General features: G+C 39.1%; 1 long non-coding RNA gene across 2 annotated transcripts in view; it reads left to right on the top strand.

Annotated features, from left to right (window-relative positions):
* Positions 1-21,068, top strand: part of LOC147379469 (uncharacterized) — a 232,285-nt gene that overhangs the window by 12,188 nt on the left and 199,029 nt on the right. The window contains exon 1 of one of the 2 annotated variants that reach the window (XR_015133198.1): positions 610-756. The exons of the other annotated variant lie outside the window; for it this stretch is intronic. This is a non-coding gene — a long non-coding RNA (uncharacterized LOC147379469). Of the gene's footprint in view, positions 1-609; positions 757-21,068 lie in introns of those variants that run through there. 2 annotated transcript variants of the gene reach the window in all.

A 21,068-nucleotide genomic window follows, 5' to 3' on the forward strand; every position in this document is an offset into this window, starting at 1 on the left:
TGGATAGAGGAGCCTGGCAGGCTACAGTCTATGAGGTCTCAAAAGAGTCAGACACAACTGAGCTCCTAAGCATGCTTACACAGGTGGGATAGGAGAAGCAACTGAAAGAGTTAACCTACATTTCAAAATACATACATCTGCACCTGCAAGAAGCCTTTTGCCTTCAGAGTCAACTCTTTATTATTTAGATAACTCTCTGCTTTACAGAGGTTTGGCTGTAACCCCAGACTTGCTTCTCTGGAACACCTAACTGTTCTTGGCTGCCAGTAGTACAGGGTCTCCTTAGGAAGGATTCAGCTTCAACAAAGAGGAAAAGGCTGTTTGAGTACATGTGTGTGAAAGTGTAAATGAATCCAGATTCCAAAGGCAAATATAGAGGGTTTGGGTGCACTGATTTGTGCTTCCCCAAACATGCCTCTTTTTTTACCTTTTAAAAAGACATTTTGAGGTGGGTGTACCTTTAAGGTATTTCAATGTAGTACATACTCAAATATATTTCACAAGGTCTTTCTTAGCTTCATGCAAAACATTCATCCATCTGTATGTTCAGTTACTTCACCCTGGTTACACACATTAGATAATGAAATATTTGTTTTCCTTTCAGGGCTACCCTCAAAGGACTGTTACATTTTTAACCTTCCCTGAAGAAATTTTAGCACTTCATAAAAAGAAAATGTACCATACATAGTGATCCTCTCAATCTTCCAGTGGGAGAAGATAATATGTGCTGGCATTATGGATCCCTGATCTTTGGAAGTATGTATTTGTAAAATCTAAATATTTAAGAATATGACAAAGCAAGACATAAATATCTGCTAGCATCTTACTTTTGACTGTTGTTGTTCAGTTTGCAACCCTATAGACTGCAGCATGCCAGGCTTCCCTGTCCTTCATTTTCCAGAGTTTGCTTAAACTCATGTCCATTGAGTCAGTGATGCTATCCAACTATTTCATCCTCTTTTGACTACCAAACATATAAAACAGTTATAATCACTATAGTAGGGAAGAGACCATTGTACATTTCCTGTTCTTGATGTCTTTCTTTCTGGGAATATCTACTCAAAATTGAAACCTCAGCAGAAACAAGATAATGGATTCTCACATAAAAATAATGTAGTGGGGCATATTTAATGTGAATTCTGCTATCTTTCTCAACCATAGGTGAAAAATATTAGAGCTATGGAACCTTTGTATTTAAAAGGACATTAAAAGTATTACAGTCTAGCATCTAGGGAAGGAGGTAGTATTATGGGATGAAAAGAGAACTTGGGACCAGATTATTTAGCACCTCTCATGTCGATTCAAAGTTTGAGCTTTTATTCATTGGACACTGAAGGCTTACCTGTGGTTTCTGCATGATTTAATAGTGTTACTGCTTTTGTGTTTCAGAAAGATAATCCTGGAAACAAGGTGAAGGATGAATTGGAAAAAAATAGTCTTATTGGGAGAAAATGAGAAACCAAGCTAAATCAGTGGCAGTAATGATGGAAAGAAGGGAAAATATTTAGAAATACATATGAGAAGTAGGTTAACAGACAAGGGAAAATAAAGAGTTAAGGATGACTCTGAGATTTCTAGCTCATGTGACTGGGTAGCTAATGATGCTGTTAATCATAATAGGGAATGGCAACTAAGATTGTTTCAGAGGAGACTTCAGATTTTCCTCAGGCTTCCCTTTGATTCAGATGGTAAAGAAATGTGCCTCCAATGTGAGAGACCTGGTTCAGTCCCTGGGTCAGGAAGATCCCCTGGAGAGGGAAATAGCAACCAACTCCAGTATTCTTGCCTGAAGAATTCTATGGACAGAGAGGCCTGGAAGGCTACAGTCCATGGGGTTGCAAAGAGTCAGACACAACTGAGCGACTAACACTTTGAGATTTTAAGGTGAAGATGGGATAATAGGATGGAGATAATGAGTTTTGAATTGGTCATTCTGAGTTTGTTACCTGTGGAAATACATGTAAAGCAGTGTTTCTTAGCTATGGGTACTGTAAACATTTTGGGTAGGATAATTCTTTATTGTGGGGAGCTGCCTTGTGCATTGTAGAATGTTTAGCAAAATCCTTGGCCTCTACCGAATAGTTACAAGCAACACTCCTCTCACTAGTGCCAACCTAAAATGGCTCTAGACTTTTCCAAGAATTCTCTGAGGCACGGACAAAATTGTCCTCAGTTGAGAGCCACTGAAATACAGACAACAGGAGGTTGGTGCAATTGTGTGACTGGGATTTAGGATACAGATGAAACTTGAAATCAATATTTAGAATCATCAATAATAGCAATTTACACAATGTGAGAAGATGAGACTGTGCAGGGGAAGAATATAGATGACTATATTGTTATCTGTTTTTTGCTTGAACAACTCCAGAGACTGAAAATTCCTAAATTCATGAGATAGACTGAGGCAGCCCATTCTATTTCTAGATACTTCAAATGCTTTCTATTATTACTGTTATGCATTTTTACATATTGAACCATGTTGAGCCAAAACTATTCTTTTTATACTTTCATCCTTTGGTCCTGTGATACTGTGATTTACATATACATGGTCATTCAGATTATGAAAATATATTTCTCATGCATATTTGGTCTTTGTCCAGAGTTCCTGGCTTACAAATCCCCAAAATCCTTGGAATTTCCTGAGCAGTAGAGCACTAAGATCATTTTTTATTATATTTGGTTTTTAGTCCTCAGTTCCTGAAAAGACTTCAGAGTCATAAGGGTGAGATGAGTGTCTTGTTATATGTAACAAGCCCTTTCACCAACAGTGGGTTTATGTTAATGAAAGGAGGTTTTGGAGGGCACTTAGAGATAAGGGCTGGTTACCAGGGGAACCAGCCATGGAGTAAAGGGCTGGAACTTTCATTGTCCCTTCTTGATTTCCAGGAAGGGCGAGGGGCTAAAGGTAGAATCAACCATCAGTGGCCAGTGAGTTAATCAATTATGCCTACATGATAAAGTTTCCATAAAAACCCAAAAGGGAAGGTGTTTGTGAGAACTTCCAGGTTGGGGAACCAGAACACCTTGACATGCCACAGTGCCAGGCCCCAAGCTCCACAAGGAAACAAGATCCTATGCACCTCTTCATCTGATTGTTGATTCCTATTATTTAATATCTTTGGTGATTAATTGGTAATTTAAGGAGCTTTCCAGGTGGCATTAGTGATAAAGAACCCACCTCCCAATGCAGGAGACATAAGAGATGTGGGTTCGATTCCTGGGTTGGGAAGATCCACTGGAGGAGGGCACGACAACCCACTCCAGTATGCTTGCCTGGGGAATCCCTTGGATGGAGGAGCCTGGCGTTCTACAGTCCATGGGGTCACAAAGAGTCGGACATGACTGAGTGACTAACACTTTAACTTTCACTTTCTTAGTCAGTAAATAGATTTCCTAAGTTCTTTGAGTCATTCTAGCAAATTAATCAAATCCAGGATGGGAGTCCTAAAAACCTCTGATTTATAACCAGTCTGTCGGAAGTACAGATAAGAGCCTGGACTTGCAGTTGGCATCCTGATTTGGAGTGGTCATTGGAAGCTACAGTTTGTATCTGGCAGGGTCAGAAGTACAGACAACCTGTACTTGCAGTTGGTCTCTGAAGTGGAGGGTGGCCTAGTGGGACTGAGCCCTTAACCTATAGAATATGATCTCCAGGGAGATAATGTCAAATTGAGTTGAATTGTAAGGTACCCTGTTGGTATCCTGAGATTTGTTTGTTGGTGTAAAGAATCTCCCTGTCCCCACATGCATTGGAAATGGTATCAGAACCTGTTTAGGTATTAATTTTGTTTTCATGGGACACAAAATAAATCTAATAGTGTAAGTCAAATTACTGTCCCTAAATCCCTTCACATATTTTAATATAGCTATTGAATTGATTTATAGTGTAATTCACTATTATTTTGTCCTGCTAAATATCCTTAATGTTTTCAATTTATCTTTATATGTTATATTGTGAGACTTTTACAACATGATCATTATTAGATGGTGACCATTTGAAATATCCTTCGTAAGGTATAAACCAGAGAACTGAGCAAACACCGTGTTGTCCTGTCCAGTTTCAGTTCAGTTCCGTTCAATCGCTCCTTTGTGTCTGACTCTTTGCAAACCCATGAACCGCAGCGCCCAGGCCTCCCTGTCCATCACCAACTCTCGGAGTCCAACCAAACCCATGTCCATTGAGTTGGTGATGCCAACCATCTCATCCTCTGTCATCCCCTTCTCCTCCTGTCCTCAATCTTTCCCAGCATCAGGGTCTTTTCCAAGGAGTCAGCTCTTTGCATCACGTGGCCAAAGTATTGGAGTTTCAGCTTCAGCATCTGTCCTTCCAATGAACACCCAGGACTGATCTCCTTTAGGATGGACTGGTTGGATCTCCTTGCAGTCCAAGGGACTCCCAAGAATCTTCTCCAACACCACAGTTCAAAAGCATCAATTCTTCAGCCCTCAGCCTTCTTCACAGTCCAACTCTCACATCCATACATGACCACAGGAAAAACCATAGCCTTGACTAGATGGACCTTTGTTGGCAAAGTAATGTCTCTGCTTTTGAATATGCTATCTAGGTTGGTCATAACTTTCCTTCCAATTTAGAGAAAAGAAACCTTCAGTTTCCTGGGTTTAGTGATCATATTTTTATTCAAATATCTCAAAAGTGCATTAGCTTTTTTGTCAGCAGCATTATATCACTGTCTCTTTTATTTTGTATGAACTTACTGTTAAGTCATATTCCATATTATATACCACTAAATTTTTGTTTGTTTCTAACTCAGGCATGGAACTTTATATTCATCCTTTTAAAAATACACTCTCCTTTTCACCATTTCCACCTGCCTGTTCATTTTGAATTATGATTTCATCATCCAGCATGATTTTAATTTCTCCCAGTTTCATGCCATCTGCATAGCTGACCTGCCTACCCCACAGACATATTCGCTCAAGACATTAATAAAAATGTGAGTAAGTTTCAGATCAGATCAGTCGCTCAGTCATGTCCAACTCTTTGCGACCCCATGAATCGCAGCATGCCAGGCCTCCCTGTCCATCACCAACTCCCAGAGTTCACTGAGACTCACATCCATCAAGTCAGTGATGCCATCCAGCCATCTCATCCTCTGTCGTCCCCTTCTCCTCCCGTCCCCAATCCCTCCCAGCATCAGAGTCTTTTCCAATGAGTCAACTCTTCGCATGAGGTGGCCAAAGTACTGGAGTTTCAGCTTTAGCATCATTGCTTCCAAAGAAATCCCAGGGCTGATCTCCTTCAGAATGGACTGGTTGGATCTCCTTGCAGTCCAAGGGACTCTCAAGAGTCTTCTCCAACACCACAGTTCAAAAGCATCAATTCTTCAGCACTCAGCCTTCTTCACAGTCCAACTCTCACATCCATACATGACCACAGGAAAAACCATAGCCTTGACTAGATGAACCTTTGTTGGCAAAGTAATGTCTCTGCTTTTGAATGTGCTATCTAGGTTAGTCATAACTTTCCTTCCAAGGAGTAAGCGTCTTTTAATTTCATGGCTGCAGTCACCATCTGCAGTGATTTTGGAGCCCCCCCCCAAAAAAAGTCTGACACTGTTTCCACTGTGTCCCCATCTATTTCCCATGAAGTGATGGGACCGGATGCCATGATTTTAGTCCAGAGTTAATGTGACTACATAGTGCTATGGATTTTCTCTTCAGTGATTTTCCAGCTACTTTTTTACTTAAAGGTCTTTTTATTTTTATGGAGTACTATAGAAACAAGACTCATATGGATAGACATTATGGTCAGCTTTTTTTTCCCCAGACAAAACTTCCAAATGTAATCCTCCTATACAAAATGGTTAAGATAAAATATGTTTCATTTATAAAATGGGATGAAATACCATCATGGGGAAAATGATTTTTATTAAGTGATAAGGTAGTGTTAAGTGATAAAAGCAGGGTACAAATTTGAATACAAAATATGACATCACCATTTATAGACAGAGGTAGATACATACAAATATAGATGTGGTGCTAGATACAGAATACACCAGAATCTAAAGAATTCCCTCTAATGTGACAGTTATGATTGATTTTTTTTCTTATCAATATTTATAGTCTCAAATGCTATGTAATGAATATATCACCTTTATACACAGAGCATAAATAGTAAAATATGTCTCTACATTATGTAACTTTGAATCACAAAATTAAAAACAGAGAAGTATGTTGGATGGCTCTATAGCAAGAAGTGGTGAGTCAGAGACAGGTTGAGTAGTGATTATGCTGGTCTGAATGGGATGAAGACTTAGCACTAAGTGATACAGAAGGTTTTGAAGCAGTAAATTAGCAGAAAACTAAGTTTTTAATTCATCCAAATACATTAATTTCATGTCACACATCACATTTAAAGGAGAAAAAAGCAGTTTATGGACGTTTAAACAGTTTTCCCACTATTAAGTATGCCCAAATAAAAGGTTGATAAAAGAAAAAAAGATGTCTTTTTATTTTTGTAATGAAGCCTGCAGACCTTCAAATATAATTCAGGGATTAATATTTGAATTCAAATTACTGTCTTTAAAAGCCCAAAGAGCTAATGCTATTAAATCATCTATCTATGTATTTCTAATTATATTTTAAGTAGGCTGAATCACATATTAAATGTAAAAGCACACTTTCTTTTTAAAAAAAGTAAATGGAAAATTACCAAAGACATTTTCTTTGTAATTTGGGAGATGAAGGAGATAGATAATGCTAACCATTAGGTATCTTGTTGCAAATGAAAAGCTGTTTTATAATTCTTATCCAAAGCAGATATTAGTGTGGTAGATGATTTTAAGCATTTCATTTAGAGATGTTTTTGAAATTTTTCTAGACTTGTTCTTCAGTTAGTCAAAAAATCAGATTCTGGGAACCAGAGACTTTGGTTTTACAATATTCTAGCCACCCAGTGCTGTGGTCTCAGTTTTCTTGAGGGAGTTAAGATGCCTACTAATATCTCGTAATACAGAGTGAAAAATTATTGCTTTCTTACACCATTAAATCCTTCGACCTACTTCTCTACTCTTTGAGAACTAAACTTTATCAAGGTATGATCCAGGAATGGTTTTGAGTATAAGCCCTTCAAGCCCTAAATACATAATTTGCACATTTAAAGATGACAATGTAGATTTAAAGCTACTTCAACTAACAGTCCACCTTTAGTTAGAAAATAGCTCATATTCTCCCCAAGACCATTTATTTCCTCAGGAGTGAAGAAACAGGAACAGACAGAAAACCCCAATCATAGTTCATAAAGAAAGAGTTTTTTTGTAAACCTGAGATGAAATCATCAAACAAGAAATTATCTTTGGTCTGCACAGGGATAAGAGTTGAAGGGAAGCCTCCTTGATTTAGTTGTTTCAGTTATCCCAAAGCCCATTTATGAAATTTCAACAAATCAAAATTAGCCTGATTAAAATTTTATTTTGTTTTATTTTTGTTTTTTGCTTAAAAGCATTTTATTGTGAAATATATTACATATACAAAGCATACACAGTATATATATATATATATATATATATGTTCAGTTCAAAGATTAGTGATAAATTGAACATCTTTGAACACACCACCTGAAGAAGCAGAGAACCTTGATGTGTTCCTACCCTGATAACCTCCTATGCTTTCTCCCATAGAGCTGGTCACTCTTCTGAAATTTGAAATCATTCAGCAAAGTACAAGTTTAAAGTGTACAGAATAATGATTTGACTTACATATATCATGAAGTGATTACCGCAGTAAGGTTAGTGAGCATACATCATCTCATATAGACACAAAATAAAAGAAAATGAAAAAATATTTTTCTTATTATGAGAACTCTTAGGATTTATTCTCTTAACTTTCATAATTGCAAATTTTGTCTTGATAACCTTGAAGTGTTGAGAGAAAATGCCAGAAGAGGATTGGACTTTTATAGTGGAGATTATTAACTATCTTAATAGTTCATATGGAGAAGGCAATGGCACCCACTCCAGTACTCTTGCCTGGAAAACCCCATGGATGAAGGAGCTTGGCAGGCTGCAGTCCATGGGATCGCTGAGGGTCGGACACGACTGAGCGACTTCACTTTCACTTAATAGTTGATAAGTATAAGATGAAGGAGTGAGCCACAGAGCAGGGATAGGCAGGATAAAAATGTGATGGTTCTTTTAGAAATAGAAAAAGTTTCCTGAGTAGAGGGCTCAGCTGCTAAAGAATCTGCCTGCAATGCAGGACACTTGGGTTTGATCCCTAGGTTGGGAAGATCCCCTGGAGAAGGGAAAGGCTTCCCACTCCATTATTCTGGCCTGGAGAATTCCATGGGAAGTCCATGGGGTTGCAAAGAGTCGGACACAACTGAGCGACTTTCACACACCTGAGCAGAGACCACTAGAACCTGCTAACACATTTTTGAAAATATGAGACAACTTCAGTACCTTAATTTTTCCTTCTCCTTCCTCCTTGTCCTTTTTTTTTCTTAATTTTACTTTTTAAAAAAGATTTTTTAAGATGTATTTTAGGTTCACAGAAAAGTTGAGCAGAAGGTGGAGATTTTAGCCTCCTCCATCATCAAATATCCCCCACTCAAGTGGCTCATTTGTTACAATTAATAAACCTACATTGACACAGTCACCCCAAATCCATAGTTTACCTTAGGCTCTCTCTTGGTATAGTACATTCTGTGGTTAGCAGCAAATAAATAATGACATAAATCCATCATTACATTACCATAGAGAGTAGTTTCATTGCTTTCAAAATTTTCCACGTTCTGCTATTCTTCCAAGTCTCAATCCCTGGCAACTATTGATTGTTTTACTGTCCTCAGAGTTTTGCCTTTTCCAGAATATCATGTAGTTGGAATTTGTAGCTTATAACTTTTTCAGATTAGCTTCTTTTACTTAGTAATACTCACTTAAGATTCCTCTGTGTCTTTTCATGTCTTAATATTTCACTTCTTTTTAGTGCTAATATTCTGTTGTCTTTAGGTACCATAGTTTATTCATTCCCCTACTGAGGGGTGTCTTGGTTGCATACAAATTTTGGCAATTATGAGTAAAGCTGCTGTAAGCGTCCATGTGCCAGGTTTTTGTGTGGACATGAATTTTCAACTCCTTCAAATAAATACTAAGGAGTGCAATTAGTGCATTGTATGGTAAGACTATGTTTAGTTTCCTGAGAAACTGCCAAACTGTACAAACTTCCAAAGTATACAGTTTTGCTTTTGCACCAACAATGAATGGGCATTCCTATTGCTCCACATCCTCACCAGCATTTGGTGTTGTCAGTGTTCTGATTTTGACCCCCCTAATAGGCATGTCGGAGAAGGCAATGGCACCCCACTCCAGTACTCTTGCCTGGAAAATCCCATGGACAGAGGAGCCTGGTAGGCTGTAGTCCATGGGGTTGCTAAGAGTAGGACACGACTGAGTGACTTCACTTTCACTTTTCACTTTCATGCATTGGAGAAGGACATGGCAACCCACTCCAGTGCTCTTGCCTGGAGAATCCCAGGGACGGGGGAGCCTGGTGGGCTGCCGTCTATGGGGTCGCAAAGAGTTGGACACAACTGAAATGACTTAGCAGCAATAGGCATGTAGTGGTAGCTTGTTGCTGTTTCAATTTGCACTTTCCTGGTGACATATGATCTAGAGCATCTTTTCGTATGCTTATTTGCCATCTGTATATCATCTTTGGTCTTTGATGATATGTGTTGGAGGGGTTTTGAACCATTTTTAACTGGGTTGATTTTCTTATTCTTTAGTTTTAAGAGTGCTTAGTCACTCAGAGTCGTGTCTGACTCTTTGCGACCCCATGGACTGTAGCCCACCAGGCTCCTCTGTTCATAGGGATTTTCCAGGTAAGAATACTGGAGTAGATTGCCATGCCCTCCCCAAGGGGATCTTTCCAACCCAGGGATCAAGCCCAGGTCTCCCACATTGCAGGCAGATTCATTGCTGACTGAGCCACCAAGGAAGAGGTCTTTGTATAATTTGGATCGTTTGTCTGCCCAGTGACTAAGTGGTGTCTGACTTTTTGTGACCCCATGGACTGTAGACTGCCAGGCTCTTCTGTAAACAGAATTTCCCAGGCAAGAATACTGCAGGGTTCGGTGTACTGTCTTTCATCTCTTCTTATAAACTTTACAATCATCCTGTTGATATCCACAAATAACTTGCTGGGATTTTTATTTGGATTCTATTAAATTTGTAGATCCATAGGGAGGAATTGATATCTTGACAGTATTGAGTATTACTGTCTGTGAATGTTGAATATCTTTTTTTTTTTTTTTTTAGTTTTTCTTTGACTTTGTTTATCAAGATTGTTGTAGTTTTCCTCATAGATCTTATACATATTTTGTTGCATTTATACCTATGTATTTCATTTTAGGGAGCACTAATATAAATTGGGCTTCCCTGGTAGCTCAGATGGTAAAGAATCCACCTGCATTGTAAGAGACTGGGGTTTGACCCCTGGGTAGGGAAGATCCCCTGGAGAATGGAATGGCTACCCACTCCAGTATTCTTACCTGGAGAATACCATGGACAGAGGAACCTGGTGGGCCACAGTCAATGGAGTTGCAGTCACACACGACTGAGCAACTAACACTTTGACTTTCATTTTCTTTCACTCTAAATTGTATTTTTAATTCCAAATTTCATTTGTTCATTGTCAGTATTTAGGAAAATGATTGACTTTTGTATATTTACTTTGTATTCTGCAAACTTTTTATAATCACTTGTTAGTTCTAGGAGTATTTTTTTTCCATTAAAAAAATTTCTACATAGATGATCATGTTGTCTGTAAAAACTATTTTATTTCTTTCTTCCTAATATGTACCCCTTTTATTTCCTTTCCTTGTTTGAATGCATTAGCTAGAAACTTTATTATAAATGGGTGTTAGATTTTTCAAATGCTTTTTTGCATCTATTAATATGATTACCTGATTTTTCTTTTTTAGTCTGATGTGATGAATTACATTAATTGATTTCAAATATTGGAACCAGCTTATGTATATTGGGATAAATTACATTTGGTTATGTTTATAATTCTTTGTACACATTTTAGATTTGATTTGTTAATATTTTGTTGAGGATTTTTACATTTATGCTCATAAAAAATATTGATCTGTAGTTTTCTTATATTTATCTGAGACTGGCATTTGAGTAATGCTTGCCTTACAGAATGATTTTTTTCCCCCTCTGCTTTCATCCTCTGAAATAGGTTATGAGGAATTGGTATGCTGTCTCTAAATGTTTGGTGAAACTCACCAGTGCACCTATCTAGGCCAAGAGCTTTTTGTTTTGGAAAAGCGTTACTTATTTATTCCATTATTTTAATAGATATGAGGTACTGAGATTGTTTATTTCTTCTCATGTGAGTTTTGGCAACTTTTGACTTCAAGGAATTGATTCATCTAGATGATCAAATTTGTGGGCATGAGGTTGTGCAAAGTGTTTATTTTGCATGGTATCAGCAATGATATTATCACTGCTCCATTTGTGATATGAGAAATTTGTGCCCTCTGTCTTTTTTTCATAGTTAGTCTGACTAAAGTCTGATTTTATTGATCCTTTCAAAGAATCAGGTTTTGGTTTTGTTGATTTTTCTCTTGATTTCCTGTTTTCAATTTCATTGATTTTTTTTTTTCTCTAATTCTTGTTATTTCTTTTCTTCTGCTTCTTTGCATTTAATTCACTCTTCTTTTTCTAGTTTCTAATATTAAAACTTAGATTGGTGATTTCAAATCTTTATTCCTTTCTAATGTATGCATTTGATACTCTAAATTTCTCTGTAAGCACTGCTTTCCCTGCATTCCACACATTTTGATGGTATATTTTCATTTGTATTTAGTGTAACATATTTAAAAGTTTTTCCTTGATGGTTATTTGAGCCATGTGTTACTGAGAATTGTGTTGTGTGATCTCTACATATGTTGGAATTCTCTAGTTATCTTTCTGTTACTGATTTCTAGTTTAACTACATTGTGGCCTGTGAGCCAACATTATATGTTTCATATTCTTTTAAAATTGTTTTTGTTAAGGCTTTTTTTTTTTTCCTTTTAAAGTTGGCCTCAACAGACATGAACTAAACCACACATTTTATAATTTATGTGATTATATGAAGGTATTTCGGAGAAGGCAATGGCACCCTAGTCCAGTACTCTTGCCTGGAAAATCCCATGGATGGAGGAGCCTGGTAGGCTGCAGTCCATGGGGTCGCTAAGAGTCGGACACGACTGAGTGACTTCACTTTCACTTTTCACTTTCATGCATTGGAGGAGGAAATGGCAACCCACTCCAGTGTTCTTGCCTGGAGAATCCCAGAGACTGGGGAGCCTGGTGGGCTGAAGTCTATGGGGTCCCACAGAGTCAGACACGTCTGAAGCGACTTGCAGCAGCAGCATGAAGGTATTAAAGCAGAGTAATTTAATTTTCTATATAAAAGATTACTTCCTTATGGCTCTAATGAGTGGCAGTTGTGTTTCCATTGATGAATGATTTCTGTTTTCTCATGTAAAGTATTTCTTCTGAATCCTTGTGATCAGTGAGCATCATCATTTCTCTTTAGTGCTTGAGTCTATTTATGGAAGGTAAATTAAAAGAGAGAAAATTCTGCCGTGTGATCCTACATCCTTTACTTTGCTTGGTATTTCAACTTTAAAAATAAATTACAGAAATGACATTTTGAACAAATTTATGTAAGAAAGTGAGGTTTCAGAGCGTTTCATTATTTAAGAAATTCTATATATTTTTATTGTTTATAAACTTTATTGAATTATTTTATAAAATCACTTCTGCTGTGTGTGATGTCATGGAGCTTTTAAGTATCCTATTTTAAGTGGACATTCCAGATTTAATAACTTACACAGTAGTTTCTCAAACTGATGTGCCTGTACCAGCAATATGAGCATAACCTGGAAACTTTTTTGAAATGCAAATTCTCAGACCCCTTTCCAAGAGGCACTATCCTTGAACCTCTTGGGGAGAGGTTCATCAGTCTCTTTTAACAATCTTCTTTTTAATTCTGCCGCAGCTAAAATTTGAGAGCCTCTAGTTTGTAGAATCAAATGCATGAGGTGGCCAAAGTACTGGAGTTTCAGCTTTAGCATCATTCCTTCCAAAGAAATCCCAGGGCTGATCTCCTTCAGAATGTACTGGTTGGATCTCCTTGCAGTCCAAGGGACTCTCAAGAGTCTTCTCCAACACCACAGTTCTAAAGCATCAATTCTTTGGTGCTCAGCTTTCTTCACAGTCCAACTCTCACATCCATACATGACCACAGGAAAAACCATAGCCTTGACTAGACGGACCTTTGTTGGCAAAGTAATGTCTCTGCTTTTGAATATGCTATCTAGGTTGGTCATAACTTTCCTTCCAAGGAGTAAGCATCTTTTAATCATGGCTGCAGTCACCATCTGCAGTGATTTTGGAGCCCCCAAAAATAAAGTCTGACAGTGTTTCCACTGTGTCCCCATCGATTTCCCATGAAGTGATGGGACAGGATGCCATGATGTTCATTTTCTGAATGTTGAGTTATAAGCCAACTTTTTCACTCTCCACTTTCACTTTCATCAAGAGGCTTTTTAGTTCCTTTTCACTTTCTGCCATAAGGGTGGTGTCATCTGCATATCTGAGGTTATTGATATTTCTCCTGGCCATCTTAATTCCAGCTTGTGCTTCTTCCAGTCCAGCGTTTCTCATGATGTACTCTGTATATAAGTTAAATAAGCAGGGTGACAATATACAGCCTTAACGTACTCCTTTTCCTATTTGGAACCAGTCTGTTGTTCCATGTCCAGTTCTAACTGTTGCTTCCTGACCTGCATACAAATTTCTCAAGAGGCCGGTCAGGTGGTCTGGTATACCCATCTCTTGAAGAATTTCCCACAGCTTATTGTCATCCACACAGTCAAAGGCTTTGGCATAGTCAATAAAGGAGATAGGTGTTTTTCTGGAACTCTCTTACTTTTTCCATGATCCAGAGGATGTTGGCAATTTGATCTCTGGCTCCTCTGCCTTTTCTAAAACCAGCTTGAACATCAGGAAGTTCATTGTTCACGTATTGCTGAAGTCTGGCTTGTAGAATTTTGAGCATTACTTTACTAGCATGTGAGATGACTGCAATTGTGTGGTAGTTTGAGCATTCTTTGGCATTGCCTTTCTTTGGAAAACGGCGGCGGTGAGGAGATACCCCTCATCCAAGGTAAGGAGCAGCAGCTGTGCTTTGCTGAAACAGCTGTGAAGAGATTATTCCCAAAATAAGCGAAACCCAAGTAAGATGGTAGGTGTTGCAAGAGGGCATCAGAGGGCAGACACACTGAAACCATACTTACAGAAATCTAGTCAATCTAATCACACTAGGACCACAGCCCTGTCTAACTCAATGAAACTAAGCCATGCCCATGGGGCAACACAAGACGGGCGGGTCATGGTGGAGAGATCTGACAGAATGTGGTCCACTGGAGAAGGGACTGGCAAACCACTTCAGTATTCTTGCCTTGAGAACCCCATGAACAGTATGAAAAGGCAAAATGATAGGATACTGAAAGAGGAACTCCCCAGGTCAGTAGGGGCCCAATATGCTACTGGAGATCAGTAGAGAAATAACTCGAGAAAAATGAAGGGATGGAGCCAAAGCAAAAAGAATACCCAGCTGTGGATGTGACTGGTGATAGAAGCAAGGTCCGATGCTGTAAAGAGCAATATTGCATAGGAACCTGGAATGTCAGGTCCATGAATCAAGGCAAATTGGAAGTGGTCAAACAAGAGATGGCAAGAGTGAATGTCGACATTCTAGGAAACAGCAAACTAAAATGGACTGGAATGGGTGAATTTAACTCAGATGACCATTACATCTACTACTGTGGGCAGGAATCCCTCAGAAGAAATGGAGTAGCCAGCATGGTCAACAAAAGAGTCTGAAATGCAGTACTTGGATGCAATCTCAAAAATGACAGAATGATCTCTGTTCATTTCCAAGGCAAACCATTCAATATCACAGTAATCCAAGTCTATGCCCCAACCAGTAATGCTGAAGAAGCTGAAGTTGAACGGTTCTCTGAAGACCTACAAGACCTTTTAGATCTAACACCCCCCCAAAAATGTCCTTTTCATGATAGGGGACTGGAATGCAAAAGTAGGAAGTCAAGAAACACCTGGAGTAACAGGCAAATTTGGCCTTGGAATACGGAATGAAGCAGGGCAAAGACTAATAGAGTTTTGCCAAGAAAATGCACTGGTCATAACAAACACCCTCTTCCAAAAACACAAGAGAAAACTCTACACATGGACATCACCAGATGGTAAACACCGAAATCAGATTGATTATATTCTTTGCAGCCAAGGATGGAGAAGCTCTATACAGTCAACAAAAACAAGACCAGGAGCTGACTGTGACTCAGAGCGTGAACTCCTTATTACCAAATTCAGACTTAAATTGAAGAAAGTAGGGAAAACCACTAGACCAATCAGGTATGACCTAAATCAAATCCCTTATGATTATACAGTGGAAGTGGGAAATAGATTTAAGGGCCTAGATCGGATAGAGTGCCTGATGAACTATGGAATGAGGTTCATGACATTGTACAGGAGACAGGGATCAAGACCATCCCCATGGAAAAGAAATGCAAAAAAGGAAAATGGCTGTCTGGGGAGGCCTTAAAAATAGCTGTGAAAACAAGAGAAGCAAAAAGCAATGGAGAAAAGGAAAGATATAAGCATCTGAATGCAGAGTTCCAACGAATAGCCAAAAGACATAAGAAAGCCTTCCTCAGTGACCGATGCAAAGAAATAGAGGAAAACAACAGAATGGGAAAGACTAGAGATCTCTTCAAGAAAATCAGAGATACCAAGGGAACATTTCATGCAAAGATGGGCTCGATAAAGGACAGAAACGGTATGGACCTAACAGAAGCAGAAGATATTAAGAAGAGGTGGCAAGAATACACAGGAGAACTGTACAAAAAAGATCTTCACGACCCAGATAATCACGATGGTGTGATCACTCATCTAGAGCCAGACATCCTGGAATGTGAAGTCAAGTGTGCCTTAGAAAGCATCACTATGAACAAAGCTAGTGGAGGTGATGGAATTCCAGTTGAGCTATTTCAAATCCTGAAAAATTATGCTGTGAAAGTGCTGCACTCAATATGCCAGCAAATTTGGAAAACTCAGCAGTGGCCACAGGACTGGAAAAAGTCAGTTTTCATTCCAATCCCAAAGAAAATAAAGATAATATTACTTTGTAAATTTTTAATGAGAATTAAATGATACTTTTTATTTTTCAATTAGTGTAGTGCCTGCCATATACTAAGTTTCCTGTAATCTATCCGTCTATAATCTACCTCTTTTGATATGTGATGATATATGAAAGTAAGTTCAGGTTTCCTTGGTAAAGGGAAGCTCAGCTGTTAAAGAATCTGCCTGCAATGCAGGAGACCCTGGTTCTATTCCTAGGTTGGGAAGATCCCCTGCAGAAGGGGTAGGCTACCCACTCCAGTAATCTTGGGCTTCCCTGGTGGCTCAATCAGTAAAGAATCCGCCTGCATTGCAGGAGACCTGGGTTCTATCCCTGGGTCCCTGGAGGAGGGCATGGCAACCCACTCCAGTATTCTTGCCTGAGAATCTCCATGGCAGAGCCCCTGGTGCACTACAGTCCAAGGGTTCACAAAGAGTTGAATGCGACTAAGCAGAGTGCACATGAAAGTAAGTTCAATCTTACCTTCAATATAGTATTCAATATAAATGTCGTGCTTAGTCGCTCAGTCGTGTCCTACTCCTTGTGACCCCAGGGACTATAGCCCACCAGGCTTCTCTGTCCATTGGGATTCTCCAGGCCAGAATACTGGAGTGGTTTGCCATGCCTTTCTCCAAATATAAATGTTAGCAACCATCAATGTTCTGTCATAAAATTATATCTGTAAAATTGGTGTTCCGGGACAATATATTTTCATATAGTTGGAACATGCCCCTTTATATTTATTTTCTAATGGTTTTAAATGTCTTAAAGGTATTATTATATACCAAGTGTTTGTTTTGTTAGAGATTCTGAACCTACCTATAATGGTAAAATATTGGTTTCCAATCTTACCAATTCTTTTTCAAATTTTTCCCCTTACTTAAATTACTTTTGTTTCTCAGCCAGAGTATGGTTGTATATGTATTCTCATTTCTAAACTCTTAACTCTATTTTCCTTCCTTTGACTCATTCTCATTCCCTTTCTTATCTTATGCCTCAGTAATGACAGCATCTTTAGTTCAGCTAAAATGAGCAGGTTATCATTATGTTTAAAGTACAGAGCAGTACAGAGAGTAAGAAGATCGTAGGTTATTTTAACTTTATTTTATAAAATTCTTATGGTTGTATTATGCCTCTATGGAGCAAAATAAATGTCACTGAAAACTGTTAAATTTTGCCTTTAGTTTTAAGTTAACTTTCTTAGGTTTGCAACAATATTCACTGCTTGTTGATTGGGATTCTGGAATAGTAAATCAAAGTGAGAAAAGTACTGAAAACATTGATTAGTAGAGACAAAAAAAAAAATCTTTAGCTGTTGAAAATGATAGAAAAATAAGTAATAGACTAATTTTAGAAAATTGACAGATATGAAAGTTATGCATTTTAACCCTTTTAAAATACAATATCTTCCTTTTGTCTTCAAACATAGATATGTGTCCTCTGCATTATAATTTTTTATTTTGACTTGCTATCCCTTGCCTTGAAGTCTTTCTAGCTCATTCATATAGGGTCAAACTGTTTGATGCTTCTACTTCCACTTTGTATCTTCCCTTTCTTAAATTCTTGCACCCTCATTTCTATCCCACCTCTCTATAGACCACTGATCTCAGAAAAGGTCAGCACCTTGCATTGACAGGAGTGACTTCACATATCACCCTTAACAGTACATCAGGTTATAAACAGTGTGAGAATAGACTGCAGAAACCATTTCGTTGAAGTATTTAGTTTACAGATAAGCAACTCCTGACCTAGAGAAGCTAAATGAAATGACCTAATCAAGACTTATTAACAAGTTAGTGACTGGAGCAGAGTAGAAGTCCTATACCCTGATTTCTGATTCAGTGTAGTTATAAGATTAATTACAAACTTTCCAGTTGTAGAGCTAGAAATAAAACAGGATCTTGTTCTTATACATGAATGTATCTTTACTAATTTTGGTTGTAGGTAGTATTTCAATGCTTACTGTGTACTAAATGCTTGAGTGTTAAGTGTCTTGTACAGTGGACCTCCTTTAATCTTCACATTAATCCTACAAGGTCAGAAATGTTATTATCCCCACTATACAGATGAGAAAAATTAGGCAGAAAATAAGTTGCCTGATATTAGATAGTCATAGATTCAGAAAGTCCATATAAACAATAATACATGAAATATCTATGGGGGTTTTCCCTGGTGGCTAAGATGGTAATGAATCCACCTGCTATGCAGGAGACCTGAGTTCTATCATTGTGTCAGGAAGATCCCCTGAAGAAGAGAATAGCAATCCACTCCACTATTCTTGGCTAGAGAATTCCATGGACAGAGGAGCCCGGTGGGCTACATTCCATAGTGTTGCAGAGTCAGACATAACTGAGCATTAATACACACACACACACACACACACACACACACACACACACACACATACACTGTGCTATGCTTAGTTGCTCAGTCATGTCTGACTCTTTGTGACCCCATAAACTGTAGCCCATCAGGCTCCTCTGTCCATGAGGATTCTGCAGGCAAGAATAGTGGAGTGGGTTTCCATGCCCTCCTCCATGGGATTTTCCCAACCCCAGGAACTGAACCCAGGTCTCCCACAATGCAGGTGGATTCTTTGCCGTCTGAGACACCAGGGAAGCCCACGAATACTGGAGTGAGTAGTCTATCCCTTCTCCAGGGGATCTTCCTGACTTAAGAGTCAAGCTGGTGTCTCCTGCATTGTAGAAGGATTCTTTACTAGCTGAACTACCAGGGAAGCCCACACACACATACACATATACATCCAGATCCTCTTAGATAGTTATGGGACAATTATGGGAAACAGTGGTCAGATTGCTCCTGTGGGTGGCCAGGAACTGGAGTCCTCTCTTATCTAATCAAAGTTGGAAAGAGGCAACAGTGGGGAAAACAGCATTCAGTTCAGTTCAGTCACTCAGTCGTGTCTGACTCTTTGCGACCCCACGAATCGCAGCACGCTAGGCCTCCTTGTTCATCACCAACCCGAAGTTCACTCAGACGCACTTCCATTGAGTCAGTGATACCATCCAGCCATCTCATCCTCTGTCGTTCCCTTCTCCTCCTTCCCCCAATCCCTCCCAGCATCAGAGTATTTTCCAATGAGTCAACTCTTTGCATGAGGTGGCCAAGATGCTGGAGTTTCAGCTTTAGAAGCATTCCTTCCAAAGAAATCCCAGGGCTGATCTCCTTCAGAATGGACTGGGCTGGATCTCCTTGCAGTCCAAGGGACTCTCAAGAGTCATCTCCAACACCACAGTTCTAAAGCATCAATTCTTTGGCCCTCAGCTTTCTTCAAAGTCCAAATCTTACATCCATACATGACCACAGGAAAAACCATAGCCTTGACTAGATGGACATTTGTTGGCAAAGTAATGTCTCTGATTTTCAATATGATATCCAGTTTGGTCATAACTTTTCTTCCAAGAAGTAACCTCTTTTAATTGCATGGGTGCAGTCACCATCTGCAGTGATTTTCGAGCCCCCCAAAATAAAGTCTGACACTGTTTCCCCGTCTATTTGCCATGAAGTGATGGAACCAGATGCCATGATCTTCGTTTTCTGAATGTTGAATTTTAAGCCAAATTTTCCCCTTTCCTCTTTCACCTTCATCAAGAGAATTTTTAGTTCCTCTTCACTTTCTGCCATAAGGGTGGTGTCATCTGCATATCTGAGGTTATTCAGTTCAGTTCAATTCAGTCATTCAGTCATGTCTGACTCTTTGTGACCCCATGAATCGCAGCACACCAGGCCTTCCTGTCCATCACCAACTCCCGGAGTTCACTCAGACTCACGTCCATCGAATCAGTGATGCCATCCAGCCATCTCATCCTCTGTCATCCCCTTCTCCTCCAGCCCCCAATCCCTCCCACTCTTTGCATGAGGTGGCCAAAGTACTGGAGTTTCAGCTTTAGCATCATTCCTTCCAAAGAAATCCCAGGGCTGATCTCCTTCAGAATGGACTGGTTGGATCTCCTTGCAGTCCAAGGGACTCTCAAGAATCTTCTCCAACACCACAGTTCAAAAGCATCAATTCTTCAGTGCTCAGCCTTCTTCACAGTCCAACTCTCACACCCATACATGACCACAGGAAAAACCATAGCCTTGACTAGATGGAACTTTGTTGGCAAAATAATGTCTCTGCTTTTGAATATGCTATCTAGGTTAGTCATAACTTTCCTTCCAAGGAGTAAGTGTCTTTTAATTTCATGGCTGCAGTCACCATCTGCAGTGATTTTGGAGCCCCCAAAAATAAAGTCTGACACTGTTTCCACTGTTTCCGCATCGATTTCCCATGAAGTGATGGGACCAGATGTCATGATCTTTGTTTTCTGAATGTTGAGCTTTAGCCCATTTTTTCACTCCCCTCTTTCATTTTCATCAAGAGGCTTTTTAGTTCCTTTTCACTTTCTGCCATAAGGGTGGTTTCATCTGCATATCTGAGGTTATTGATATTTCTCCCGGCAATCTTGATAACAGCTTGTGCTTCTTCCAGCCCAGCGTTTCTCATGATGTACTCTGCATATAAGTTACATAAGCAGGGTGACAATATACAGCCTTGACATACTCCTTTTCCTATTTGGAACCAGTCTGTTGTTCCATGTCCAGTTTTATCTGTTGCTTCCTGACCTGCATACAAATTTCTCAAGAGGCAGATCAGGTGGTCTGGTATTCCCATCTCTTTCAGAATTTCCCACAGTTTATTGTGATCCACACAGTCAAAGGCTTTGGCATAGCCAAAAAGGCAGAAATAAATGTTCTTCTGGAACTCTCTTGCTTTTTCCATGATACAGCGGATGTTGACAATTTAATCTCTGATTCCTCTGCCTTTTCTAAAACCAGCTTGAACA

The sequence above is a fragment of the Bos grunniens genome, chromosome 1 (genome assembly GCF_055505025.1).
Source record: "Bos grunniens cultivar Pamir isolate PY7600 chromosome 1, Bosgru_T2T1.0, whole genome shotgun sequence".
Classification (NCBI taxonomy): domain Eukaryota; kingdom Metazoa; phylum Chordata; class Mammalia; order Artiodactyla; family Bovidae; genus Bos; species Bos grunniens.